Consider the following 12,864-nt stretch of genomic DNA (forward strand, 5'->3'; position numbering starts at 1 on the left):
CAATATGTTTTGCTTGGAACATAATTGATTACAGTTACAGCATTGTAATAAACTCAGCAAAAAAAGAAACGTCCCTTTTTCAGGACCCTGTCTTTCAAAGATCATTCGTAAAAATCCAATTAACTTCACAGATCTTCATTGTAAAGGGTTTAAAAACTGTTTCCCATGCTTGTTCAATGAACCATAAACAATTAATGGTTGAATTCAGGAAGTTTAAGCTGCCTATCAAAAAACATTTGAAACCAGTGGACAGCTAGTGAAAAAGGCACTCTTGCAACAGCTGCATAGTGTGGATCCCGGCCTATGGAATAAAAGTGTGGCTTTTATTGCTCAATCTAATTCATGCTGATAAAAAAAATTAATCCAGAGGCCTAATGGATACGTGCTCAAACTCACACACTTTTGATAGTCTTAAAGGGGCAATCTGTAGTTGTTACATCCATTTTTGGACTTATAAATTATATATATATATTAATGTAAAGATATAATTAAATCATATTATTATGTGTAGTAGAAAGTGATGGGTTAGAAGAAGAAGCATACACAACCAACCCATAAAGTAAAATGTCATCCCATATATGGCCAGCTATGTAAACTTTAACATTGATTTATCCTGCAATACATGTCGTTCAATTGGTAAGATACATTTTTGTCTTCTTCTAATGCCTCTTAAGGGGAAAGTAATCTAAAAGTAACTGTAATCAGATTACGTTACTGAGTTTAGGTAATCCAAAAGTGTCAGGTTCGTTGTTGGAGTGAGTAGACCAAGGCGCAGCGTGCTTAGAATTCCACATATTTGAATAAATCGAAACTCACCAAACACAAACAAACAAACAAACAAACAAACAAACAAACAAACAAACAAACAAACAAACAAACAAACAAACAAACAAACAAGAAAGCACAAACGAAAAGTGACGTTCTTGGCTGCTCACAGGCAGCTACACAAAAACAAGATCCCACAATCTAAGGTGGGAATAAGGTCTGCCTAAGTATGATCCCCAATCAGAGACAACGATAAACAGCTGCCTCTGATTGGGAACCATATTAGGCCAACAAAGAAATAGAAACATAGATTTGCCCACCCAAGTCACACCCTGACATAACCAAATAGAGAATAAAAAAAGGCTCTCTAAGGTCCGGGCGTGACAAAAGGTTACGTTACTGATTACAATTTTGGACTAGTAACTGTAATGGGTTACATTTAGAATGTAACCTACCCAACCCTGTGAATTATAATAGATTAGATTCGTTTATTAGTCATATGCACAGGGTTGCAGATGTAATTGCTTGCAGGGTACAGTGAAATTCTCATGCCCTAATGCTCCGAGCACAGTATATCAGCACCAGGGCATGGCTAGATTGTGTCCAGCTTTTGTCAAATTAACTTTAAAAAGTGGAAATGTTTTGCATTTTAGCTAACCCTAACCCCTTTTCTAACCTTAACCTAATTCTCCTAACCTGCTACATTAATTATTCTAACCTGCTGCTTAAGTTCTCCTAACCTGTTACGAAAAGTCAAATCTAACATTAATTTGACTTAAGCTGGACCCCTTCTGGCCATAAGCTCAGCACCAACCTGCTACTCTTAACTTGTTATGGCTGGGGGCAGTATTGAGTAGCTTGGATGAATAAGGTGCCCAGAGTAAACTGCCATCTGCTGCATGTTATTAGTATATTTGGATAGAAAACACTCTGACGTTTCTAAAACTGTTTGAATGATGTCTGTGAGTATAACAGAACTCACATGGCAAGCAAAAACCAGAGAAAAAATCCAACCAGGAAGTGGGAAATCTGAGGTTTGTAGTTTTTCAAACAATTGCCTATCGAATATACCGTGTCTATGGGGTCATATTGCACTTCCTAAGGCTTCCACTAGATGTCAACAGTCTTTAGAACCTTGTTTGATGCTTCTACTGTGAAGGAGAGGGGAATGGGAGCTGAATGAGTCAGAGGTCTGCCAGAGTAGTATGAGCTTATCACACGCGCTCACGTGAGAGTTAGCTTGCGTTCCATTGCATTTCTACAGACAGGAATTCTCCGGTTGAAACATTATTGAAGATTTATGATAAAAAACATCATAAAGATTGATTCTATACTTCGTTTGACATGTTTATGACTTTTTGTCTGAACTTTCGCCTGGACTTGCCCGTGCGTCATGAGTTTGGATTGTGTACTAAACACACAAACAAAAAGGAGGTATTTGGACATAAATTATGGACTTTATCAAACAAATCAAACATTTATTGTGGAACTGGGAGTGCATTCTGATGAAGATCATCAACGGTAAGTGAATATTTATAATGCTATTTCTGACTTCTGTTGACTCCACAACATGGCGGATATCTGTATGGCTTGTTTTGTTGTCTGAGCGCTGTACTCAGATTATTGCATGGTGTGCTTATTCGGTAAAGCTTTTTTGAAATCTGACACAGCTGTTGCATTAAGGAGAAGTTTATCTAAAGTTCCATGCACACTTGTATTTTCATCAACATTTATGATGAGTATTTCTGTAAATTGATGTGGCTCTCTGCAAAATCACCGGATGTTTTGGAACTACTGAACATAACGCGCCAATGTAAACTCAGATCTTTGGATATAAATATGAACTTTATTGAACAAAACGTACAAAAAAACGTACAAAACGTAAAAAAAAATGTATTGTGTAACATGAAGTCCTATGAGTGTCATCTGATGAAGATCATCAAAGGTTAGTAATTAATTTTATCTCTATTTCTGCTTTTTGTGATTCCTCTCTTTGGCTGTGTTTTTCTGTGACTAGGTGCAGACCTAACATAATCGTTTGGTGTGCTTTCGTCGTAAAGCCTTTTTGAAATCGGACACTGTGGTGGGATTAACAACAAGTTTATCTTTAAAATGGTGTAAAATACTTCAATGTTTGAGGAATTTTAATTATGAGATTTCTGTTGTTTTGAATTTGGCGCCCTGCACTTTCACTGGCTGTTGTCATATCGATCCTGTTAGCGGGATCTAAGCCATAATTAAGCAATAAGGCCTGAGGGGGTGTGGTACATGGCCAATATACCACACGACGCAACACAGAGTGCCTGGATACAGACCTTAGCCGTGGTGTATTGGCTATATACCACAAACCTCCGAGGTGCCTTATTACTATTATAAACTGGTTACCACTATAATTAGAGCAGTAAAAACATATGTTTTCTCATACCCGTGGTATATGGTCTAATATACCACGGCTGTCAGCCAATAAGCATTCAGTGCTCGAACCACCCAGTTTATAACTATTTTGAATGCCCTTAAATCCAATAAGAAACGACTATTCAACAGTGCCATGGTATCAATAGCAATAATTAGAGGTGCACTTGATTTAGCTGTGCCATGTATAATGGAACCACGTCCGAAAAGTGCAAACTCCAATGTCAGTCAAGCCATCTCAAATAATTTCAAGCATTTTACATATTATTTGACCTATATCTTAATACTAAGAGCAAATAGAGTTTCAACAGGCATCAAGTGGTTTAACATTAAAAAAAAGTAATGTTTCCAAAAAGAGTAAGGTTTCCAAAACTTCACACCTCAGGGACTTTGTCAGTGTCAAAGGCTCTGACGATCACCTTGCCAGAAAACATGAAAATGATCAATGCCAAATTATTTTGCATGGGTAATAGTCACAAACTCTGAATTAGTATTTATTAGAAAAAAGTAGTAAAACAAAGACTGGGCGCAGGTTTTGTTTGACTGAACTAGGAAATGATACATGATATTTTAAGCCACTAGAGGGTGCTACTACCTTCATGCAGGAATGTGTGTTAATCAATGTGCAGTGCTTTAAAGGTGCAGTGCAGTCACAAACGTGATTTCCAGTTTTCTTTAATTATATTTCCACACTATGAGGTCGAAATAACACTCTGAAATTGTGAAAATTATGATAATACTCTTTTAGTGTAAGTGAATTTCAGCCTGTTCAGTTGGGATGGAGTTGTTGGCCCACACCATGACATTACAATCTGACCTGATTATTCTGAGCAATGACTAGTCTTGAAAACCGGACCCTAGGCAACACAGGGCCGGGCTCAGATATCACTCAATTGATCACTAACACTTTGAAGCTGAGCCATTTGCCCATGCTCTGCTGCGCAGTACAGCAGTATCTGACTAAGATCATAACATAGTGTGAAGGCTGGGCAGTTGTTGCTCCCAGATGTTTCCCCTTCACAATAACAGCACTTACAGTGCTGGGAGCAACATCTGGGAGCAACAACTGCTCAGCCGCGAAGTGGTAGACCACACAAACTCACAGAACAGGACCACCGAGTGTTGAAGCACGTAGCTCATAAAAATCGTCTGTCCTCTGTTGCAACACTCACTACCGAGTTCCAAACTGCCTCTGGAAGCAATGTCAGCAAAATAACTGTCCTCTCGGGAGCTTCATGAAACGAGTTTGCATGGCTGATCAGCCACACACAAGCCTAAGATCACCATGCACAATGCCAAGCATCGGCTGGAGTGGTGTAAAGCTCGCTGCATTAGACTCTGGAGCAATGGAAACGTGTTCTCTGGAGTGATGTATCACTCTTCACCATCTGGCAATCCAATGGAAGAATCTGGGTTTGTCGGATGCCAGGAGAATGCTACCTGCCCGAATGCATAGTGCCAACTGTAAAGTTTGGTGGAGGAGGAATAATGGTCTGGGGCTGTTTTTCATGGTTTGGCCTAGGCCCCTTAATTCCAGTGAAGGGAAATCTTAACGCTACAGCATACAATGACATTCTAGACGATTCTGTGCTTCCAACTTTGTGGCAACAGTTTGGGGTAGGCCCTTTCCTGTTTCAGCATGACAATGCCCCCATGCACAAAGTGAGGTTCATACAGAAATTATTTGTTGAGATCGGTGTGAAAGAACTTGACTGGCCTGCACAGAGCCCTGACCTCAACCTCACGAACACCTTTGGGATGAATTGGAACGCTGACTGCGAGCCAGGCCTAATCGCCCAACATCAGTGCCCGACCTCACTCATTTTCTTGTGGCTGAATGGAAGCAAGTCCCCGCAGCAATGTTTCAACATCTAGTGGAAAGCCTTCCCAGAAGAGTGGAGGCTGTTATAGCAGCAAAGGGAGGAACCAACCCCATATTAATGCCCATGATTTTTGGAATGAGATGTTCGAAGAGCAGGTGTCCACATATTGTTGGTCATGTAGTGTATATGGTCCCAGTCCCACCCCTGGGAACTTATTTATGGAATATGTAGTAGGCAACATTACTATTGTAGTCTCTTTCAACTGATAGTGTAAAAATATGGCTATTATAATTGATAAGAAACATGTAGCTGATAAGAGTCTCACACCAAGCAATAGGCCAATAGAGTTATCAGTTTGTTCCTTGTCAATTATAATTAATAGGAAATCCTTACAGTGCGCCTGCATACTTTACAAATGCCTCCATAGAATTTTGTCATACACCCTGCAAGTAGTAAGATTTGATGAACATTGGGGCTTGCAGAAAGTATTCACTCCCTCGACTTATTCCACATTGTGTTGTGTTACAGACAGAATTTATAATGGATTAAATTGAGATGTTGTATCACTGGCCTACACATAATACCCCACAATGTCAAAGTGCTATTATGTTTTTAGAATTGTTTACAAATGAATTAAAAAGGAAAACCTGAAATGTCATGAGTCAATAAGTTTTCAACCCCTTTGTTATGGCAAGCCTAAATAAGTTCAGGAGTAAATATTTGCTTAACAAGTCACATAATAAGTTGCATGGACACAACCTTATTGATGTCACTTGTTAAACACACTTCAATCAGTGGAGATGATTGACCACTGTGTGCAATAATAATGTTTAACATGATTTTTGAATGACTACGTCATCTCTGTATCCCACACATACAATTATTATCTGTAAGGTATCTAAGTCGAGCAGTGAATTTCAAACACAGATTCAAGCACAAAGACCAGGGACGTTTTCCAATGCCTTGCAAAGAAGGACACCTACTGGTAGATGAGTTAATTAAAACCTCTCTGGGATAGGAGGCAGTATTTTCACATCCGGATGAAAAGCGTGCCCAAAGTAAACTGCCTGATACTCAGGCCCAGAAGCTAGGATATGCATATTATTAGTAGACTTGAATAGAAAACACTCTGAAGTTTCTTAAACTGTTTGAATAATGTCTGTGAGTATAACAGAACTGATTTGGCAGGCAAAACCCCGAGCACAATCCATCCAAATAAAACATTTTTTTGAGGTCAATCTGTTTTCCATTAGTTTTCTATGGCAAGCCCGTTTTAATAGAAATATATTTGCCGTTCCTATGGCATCCACTAGATGTCAACAGTCTTTAGAAATTGGTTGATGTTTTTCTTTGAGTAATGAAGAAGTAGCCCTTTCCTTTCTGGGTGTACAGCCAAGTGGACTGTTTTGTTTGGTGCACGTGACCTGGAGCTCGCTCCACTTTCATTATTGAACACAGTTTATCCCGTCTTAAATTGTATAGATTATTTACGTTTTAAAATACCTAAAGTTGGATTAGGAAAGTTGTTTGAAATGTTTGGACCAAGATTACAGGTAACTTATTAGAAACTTAGTAGTCATGTTGGGCGAGTTGGAACCAGTGTTTTTCTGAATCAAACGCACCAAATAAATTTACATTTTGGGGATATAACGATGGAATTAATCGAACAAAAGGACTATTTGTGATGTTTATGGGACATATTGGAGTGCCAACAGAAGAAGATCTTCAAAGGTAAGGCATGAATTATATCGTTATTTCTAAGTTTTGTGTTGCGCCTGGCGGGTTGAAATATGATTGTCATGTGTTTGTTTGATGGGGTGCTGTCCTCAGATAATAGCATGGTTTGCTTTCGCCCTAAAGCCTTTTTGAAATCTGACACGGTGGCTGGATTAACAAGAAGTTAAGCTTTATTTTCGTGTATTGCACTTGTGATTGTATGAAAGTTAAATATTTCTAATAATTTAATTTGAATTTGGCGCTCTGCCATTTCACCGGCTGTTGCCTAATCGATCCCGCTAACGGGATTTGATCCATAAGAAGGTTTTAATTAAAAAAACAGACAACAGTTTACAATTGGCTCATTCGTCCCCCTCCTCTCCCCTGTAACTATTCCCCAGGTCGTTGCTGCAAATGAGAACGTGTTCTCAGTCAACTTACCTGGTAAAATAACAAATAAATTAAATAAATAAAGACATTAAATATCCCTTTGAGCATGGTGAAGTTATTAATTACACTTTGGATGGTGTACCAATACACCCAGTCACTACAAAGATACAGGCGTCCTTCCTACTGTAACTCAGTTGCTGGAGAGGAAGGAAACTGCCCAGGGATTTCACCATGAGGTCAATGGTGACTTTAAAACAGTTACAGAGTTTAATGGCTGTAATGGGAGAAAACTGAGCATGGATCAACAACATTGTAGTTACTCCACAATATTAACCTAATTGACAGAGTAAAAAGAAGGAAGTCTGTACAGAATTGTTTTTAACCATTCCAAAACATGCATCCTGTTTTCCATAAGGCACTAAAGTGAAACTGCAAAACATGTGGCAAAGAAATTAACTTTCTGTCCTGAATACAAAGTGTTATGTTTTGGGGCAAACACAACACATCACTGAGTACCACTCTTCATATTTTCAAGCATGGTGGTGGCTACATCATGTTATGGGTATGCTTGTCATCAGCAAGGAAAAGGGAGTTTTTAGGATAAAAACAAACAGAATAGCACATGCAAAATCCCAGAGGAAAACCTGGTTCATCCAAATATTGTTCAATTCAGGTGTGCAAAACTCTTAGAGACTTACCCAGAAACACTCACAGCTGTAATTGCTGCCAACAGTGATTATAACATGTATTGACTCAGGGGTGTGAATACTTATGTAAATGAGATATTTCTGTATTTAATTTTCAATACATTTGCTAACATTTGTAAAAACACGTTTTCACTTTGTCAATATGGGGTATTATGTATAGATGGGTGAGAGAAAAACATATATTTCATCCATTTTGAAACTATCATCCACTCTGAAACTATCCGCCGCCATTGTCGCAACCCCTATTACCAGCCTGTTCAACCTCTCTTTCATATCGTCTGAGATCCCCAAGGACTGGAAAGCTGCCGCAGTCATTCCCCTCTTCAAAGGGGGAGACACCCCGGACCCAAACTGTTACAGACCTATATCCATCCTGCCCTGCCTATCTAAGGTCTTCGAAAGCCAAGTCAACAAACAGGTCACTGACCATCTCGAATCCCACCGTACCTTCTCCGCTGTGCAATCTGGTTTCCGAGCCGGTCACGGGTGCACCTCAGCCACGCTCAAGGTACTAAACGATATCATAACCGCCATCGATAAAAGACAGTACTGTGCAGCCGTCTTCATCGACCTTGCCAAGGCTTTCGACACGGTCAATCACCATATTCTTATCAGCAGACTCAGCAGCCTCGGTTTTTCGGATGACTGCCTTGCCTGGTTCACCAATTACTTTGCAGACAGAGTTCAGTGTGTCAAATCGGAGGGCATGCTGTCCGGTCCTCTGGAAGTCTCTATGGGGGTGCCACAGGGTTCAATCCTCGGGCCGACTCTTTTTTCTGTAAATATCAATGATGTTGCTCTTGCTGCGGGCGATTCCCTGATCCACCTCTACGCAGACGACACCATTCTGTATACTTCCGGCCCGTCCTTGGACACTGTGCTATCTAACCTCCAAACGAGCTTCAATGCCATACAACACTCCTTCCGTGGCCTCCAACTGCTCTTAAACGCTAGTAAAACCAAATGCATGCTTTTCAACCGTTCGCTGCCTGCACCCGCACGCCTGACCAGCATCACCACCCTGGATGGTTCCAACCTTGAATATGTGGACATCTATAAGTACCTAGGTGTCTGGCTAGACTGTAAACTCTCCTTCCAGACTCATATCAAACATCTCCAATCGAAAATCAAATCAAGAGTCGGCTTTCTATTCCGCAACAAAGCCTCCTTCACTCACGCCGCCAAACTTACCCTAGTAAAACTGACTATCCTACCGATCCTCGACTTCGGCGATGTCATCTACAAAATTGCTTCCAACACTCTACTCAGCAAACTGGATGCAGTTTATCACAGTGCCATCCGTTTTGTCACTAAAGCACCTTATACCACCCACCACTGCGACTTGTACGCTCTAGTCGGCTGGCCCTCGCTACATATTCGTCGCCAGACCCACTGGCTCCAGGTCATCTACAAGTCCATGCTAGGTAAAGCTCCGCCTTATCTCAGTTCACTGGTCACGATGGCAACACCCATCCGTAGCACGCGCTCCAGCAGGTGTATCTCACTGATCATCCCTAAAGCCAACACCTAATTTGGCCGCCTTTCGTTCCAGTTCTCTGCTGCCTGTGACTGGAACAAATTGCAAAAATCGCTCAAGTTGGAGACTTTCATCTCCCTCACCAACTTCAAACATCTGCTATCTGAGCAGCTAACCGATCGCTGCAGCTGTACATAGTCTATCGGCAAATAGCCCACCCATTTTTACCTACCTCATCCCCATACTGTTTTTATTTTATTTACTTTTCTGCTCTTTTGCACACCAATATCTCTACCTGTACATGACCATCTGATCATTTATCACTCCAGTGTTAATCTGCAAAATTGTAATTATTCGCCTACCTCATGCCTTTTGCACACAATGTATATAGACTCCCCTTTTTTTCTTCCTTTTGTGTTATTGACTTGTTAATTGTTTACTCCATGTGTAACTCTGTGTTGTCTGCTCACACTGCTATGCTTTATCTTGGCCAGGTCGCAGTTGCAAATGAGAACTTGTTCTCAACTAGCCTACCTGGTTAAATAAAGGTGGGAAAAAAAAAAAAAAAAAAAAAAAAGATTTCTGAATTCAGGCTGTAACACAGCAAAATGTGGAATAAGTCAAGGGGTATGAATACTTTCTGAAGGCACTGCATATCAGGATCAAAGCTGTGTAATTTAACATTTTATCTTTCTTTCTAAAACACAATATTTTACACACACGTCATAATCCTATGGTACCAGTACAGAGCTCGAAGCGGAAACCCCTCCCGAATCCCAACTCGGGCAGCGGAGCAAAAGAAAAGAAGAATTCCAAGGAATCAGGAAACACTGAGAAATAGTAGAAGAGAAAAGAAACTATCAGTATAAAGTGAGTGCAATCTGCCATTGATTGTATCAACTGTCTATTTGAACGGAATCGACATGTAGATGTGATATTTGCTAGAGAACGAATGGTTTAGGAGATTTTTTTCCTAAAGAAAAAAAAAAACGTCCAGCCAGGCACCCGACATTAATAGCAGGAATAGCTAAGTTTACCTAGCGGGCTAGCTAGCAAGCTAATCAAAATACGGATAACTTAATTAGCCATGATATTATTATAGCGACCTTTTATAATACATAGCTGTTTTATCGCCCGTAAAATAGTCACTGTGGGTAACGTTACCTAGCACGCTACCGCTAAAATAGTTTGCTAGTTAGCCAATGTGAATCAGATTATGTTCAGATTTAGCTAGTTAGCCTACTCTTGCTAATTAACTACTGGACTTTACTTGGTAAGAAGAGGCATCGCCGCATTGTAAGGAGATTTGGCTGTTGTGTTGTTCTAGCTTGCTAGCTAGCGAATGCCTTTGCTTTGCTGCATAATTGTTAACAAAAACTTTCCTCGGGATGGGAAACATGGAACGTTAAATAGCCATTTTAGGTGAAACGGTTCAAATTATGTCAGCTTTCAAATAGTTAATCATGATTGTTATTGTTTTAGCAGAACTGGTTTTGACATATGACAACTTGTTTGCAGTATAACCAGTATTATTGGGTAAAAGTTCAATGCTGCTGTGAAGTACTGTATTATGAATTGCTACAAAATGGGCGGAGGGAACGGATGCAGTTACAGCAAACCTTATCACAGCCAACTGGTCCAATAGGATTTGACAAAACCTTTTGTCACACTCAACCAGCTGTGTCCAATATTCTCTCCCATCATGGATAGGCTATTCATTGGCCAAATGAAATATATTAGCTAGCAACAGTGTTTGCATACACCTACATTAATACACACAGGTTAGAAATGCAAATCCAGAAAACAATATATCATCATCAGTTGTTTCATGTCAGGGACACTGTTTGTCTGTCAGCCTTGAGTTCCATGACCTTTTCATGCCACACCAGTGAGAAGAATGAGGACATTCCTTTACTAGACTGCTCGCTCAGATGGGGTATTCAAGTAGCAGTACCCTCCCTACAGACCCTGTTCTGTAGCACACAGCAAATCCTTGTTGAGCTTAGCTAACTCCCACTGATGATCTCCTTCAGCAGCCCACCACCACCCACTCTAATTGTGTTATTGCTGGTGAGAGAGGATTGTAACAACATCACATGAAGACATTTCGCTGTCATACTCCTGTGTGCAAGTGTACAACCACACTGTTTGACTCGTCATTTGTTGCACACATTAGGGAGGAAAATAACCCAAATGTGTCAAAAAACAACAACAACATTGTGGCCCATTTGACACCCATTTACTGTAGCTGTTCCAGGCTGCATTAAATCATGAAAATAGTCTGGGCATTGCACCTTGCTCGTTGTCCCTCATTCAGGTCAAATCAAACTTTAGTTGTCATATGTGCCTAATGCAACCGGTGTTACTGTGAAAATCTTACTTACAAGCCCTTAACCAACAATGCAGTTCAGGAAAGAGTTAAGAAAATATTTATACAAATAAACTAAAGTAACAAATAATGAAAAGTAACACAATAAAATGACAATAACAAGGCTATACACAGGGGACTAGCTTTGTCCTGAAACTCTCAATAGAAACTTTATTAGTTCTTGGTGAAGCTCGGAGGGAAAGAGCCTATATCTTTTACTACAAAGAGTTGTTTGAAATTGAGAGCTGTTCATCTTTATCATTAACTTATTGTTTGACAAGTTTTTCACATCTGTGGGCTTATGAAATGTGCTCATGAAATGTGCTGGCTTTGGTTGAATTTCCTTTTTTGTACCCAAGGTTTGTTGTTGTCACGATACACTGTCAGGTCAAAGTGATCCGTCTCGTAAGTGACACAACAAACTCCCTCTTGTACTTTCACTAGATGGCCAGTCAGAGGCTATTTCTTTATTGTGGATGACTCAGTATGTTATGCAAGCTTAATTTTCAATGTTGTCTTTATAGACCCTAAAGGCTAAGTATTGAGATGTTGCCTGCCGGATGATGGAGGAACCAACAATTATTTTGTGTCAGGGGAAAAAGGTGAAAGTGTACCACAGTTTACAGCTTCCTGTTCCTGAAGCTCCAAGTCCGCAGCTTTGCGGCTCTCTTGCATTAGGAAGCATGGAGTGAAAAAAAGCCTTGAAAGGTGTTAAATGTCTACTAACACAGACCTATTCAATGGTATTTGTTTATCAGGATGTCAAATGCTGAAACGTGTTCTTGCAGTCAACTCCATTGTTTTTGTAAGTTTGTGATAGTGCTGGGAATTGCCAGGAACATCCAACAATATCATGTGATACGTTTTGCGATTCTATATTTATCTCAATTCTTTATGTTTGGCTTTTGCGATTTAGATTCTGCGATTTTATTCAATTTGATGTTCCAAACATATTGCTCACTATGTCTGCTGCAGAGGAACAAGAGAGAGCCATTAGAAAACGAGTTTAGGAAGAAAAAAGTACTCAAACATGTTGGCACACCATTTTAAAACATGTAAAAATGACTATAGGATGAGAAATACTGGAGTTTCGGCGCAGGTACAACTTTATAGTGCTAGCTACCTAGCTATTTTATCATTTTTATCGATACTTGTAGTCACAGTATACTCTACTGTATCGATCTTACCCCATCCCTAGTTGGTGTT

At 40.0% G+C, this 12,864-nt stretch overlaps 1 protein-coding gene across 2 annotated transcripts in view; it reads left to right on the plus strand.

Annotated features, from left to right (window-relative positions):
• The first annotated feature begins 9,944 nt into the window (after nt 1-9,944).
• fer (fer (fps/fes related) tyrosine kinase) overlaps nt 9,945-12,864 on the plus strand; it is a 36,099-nt gene continuing 33,179 nt past the window's right edge. For both annotated transcript variants that reach the window (XM_029656285.2, XM_029656290.2), the window contains exon 1: nt 9,945-10,160. The gene's annotated coding sequence lies outside the window, so the exon portion shown is untranslated. The remainder of the gene's footprint in view (nt 10,161-12,864) is intronic.

This window comes from Oncorhynchus nerka, linkage group LG4 (genome assembly GCF_034236695.1).
Source record: "Oncorhynchus nerka isolate Pitt River linkage group LG4, Oner_Uvic_2.0, whole genome shotgun sequence".
In the NCBI taxonomy this organism is placed as follows: Eukaryota; Metazoa; Chordata; class Actinopteri; order Salmoniformes; family Salmonidae; genus Oncorhynchus; species Oncorhynchus nerka.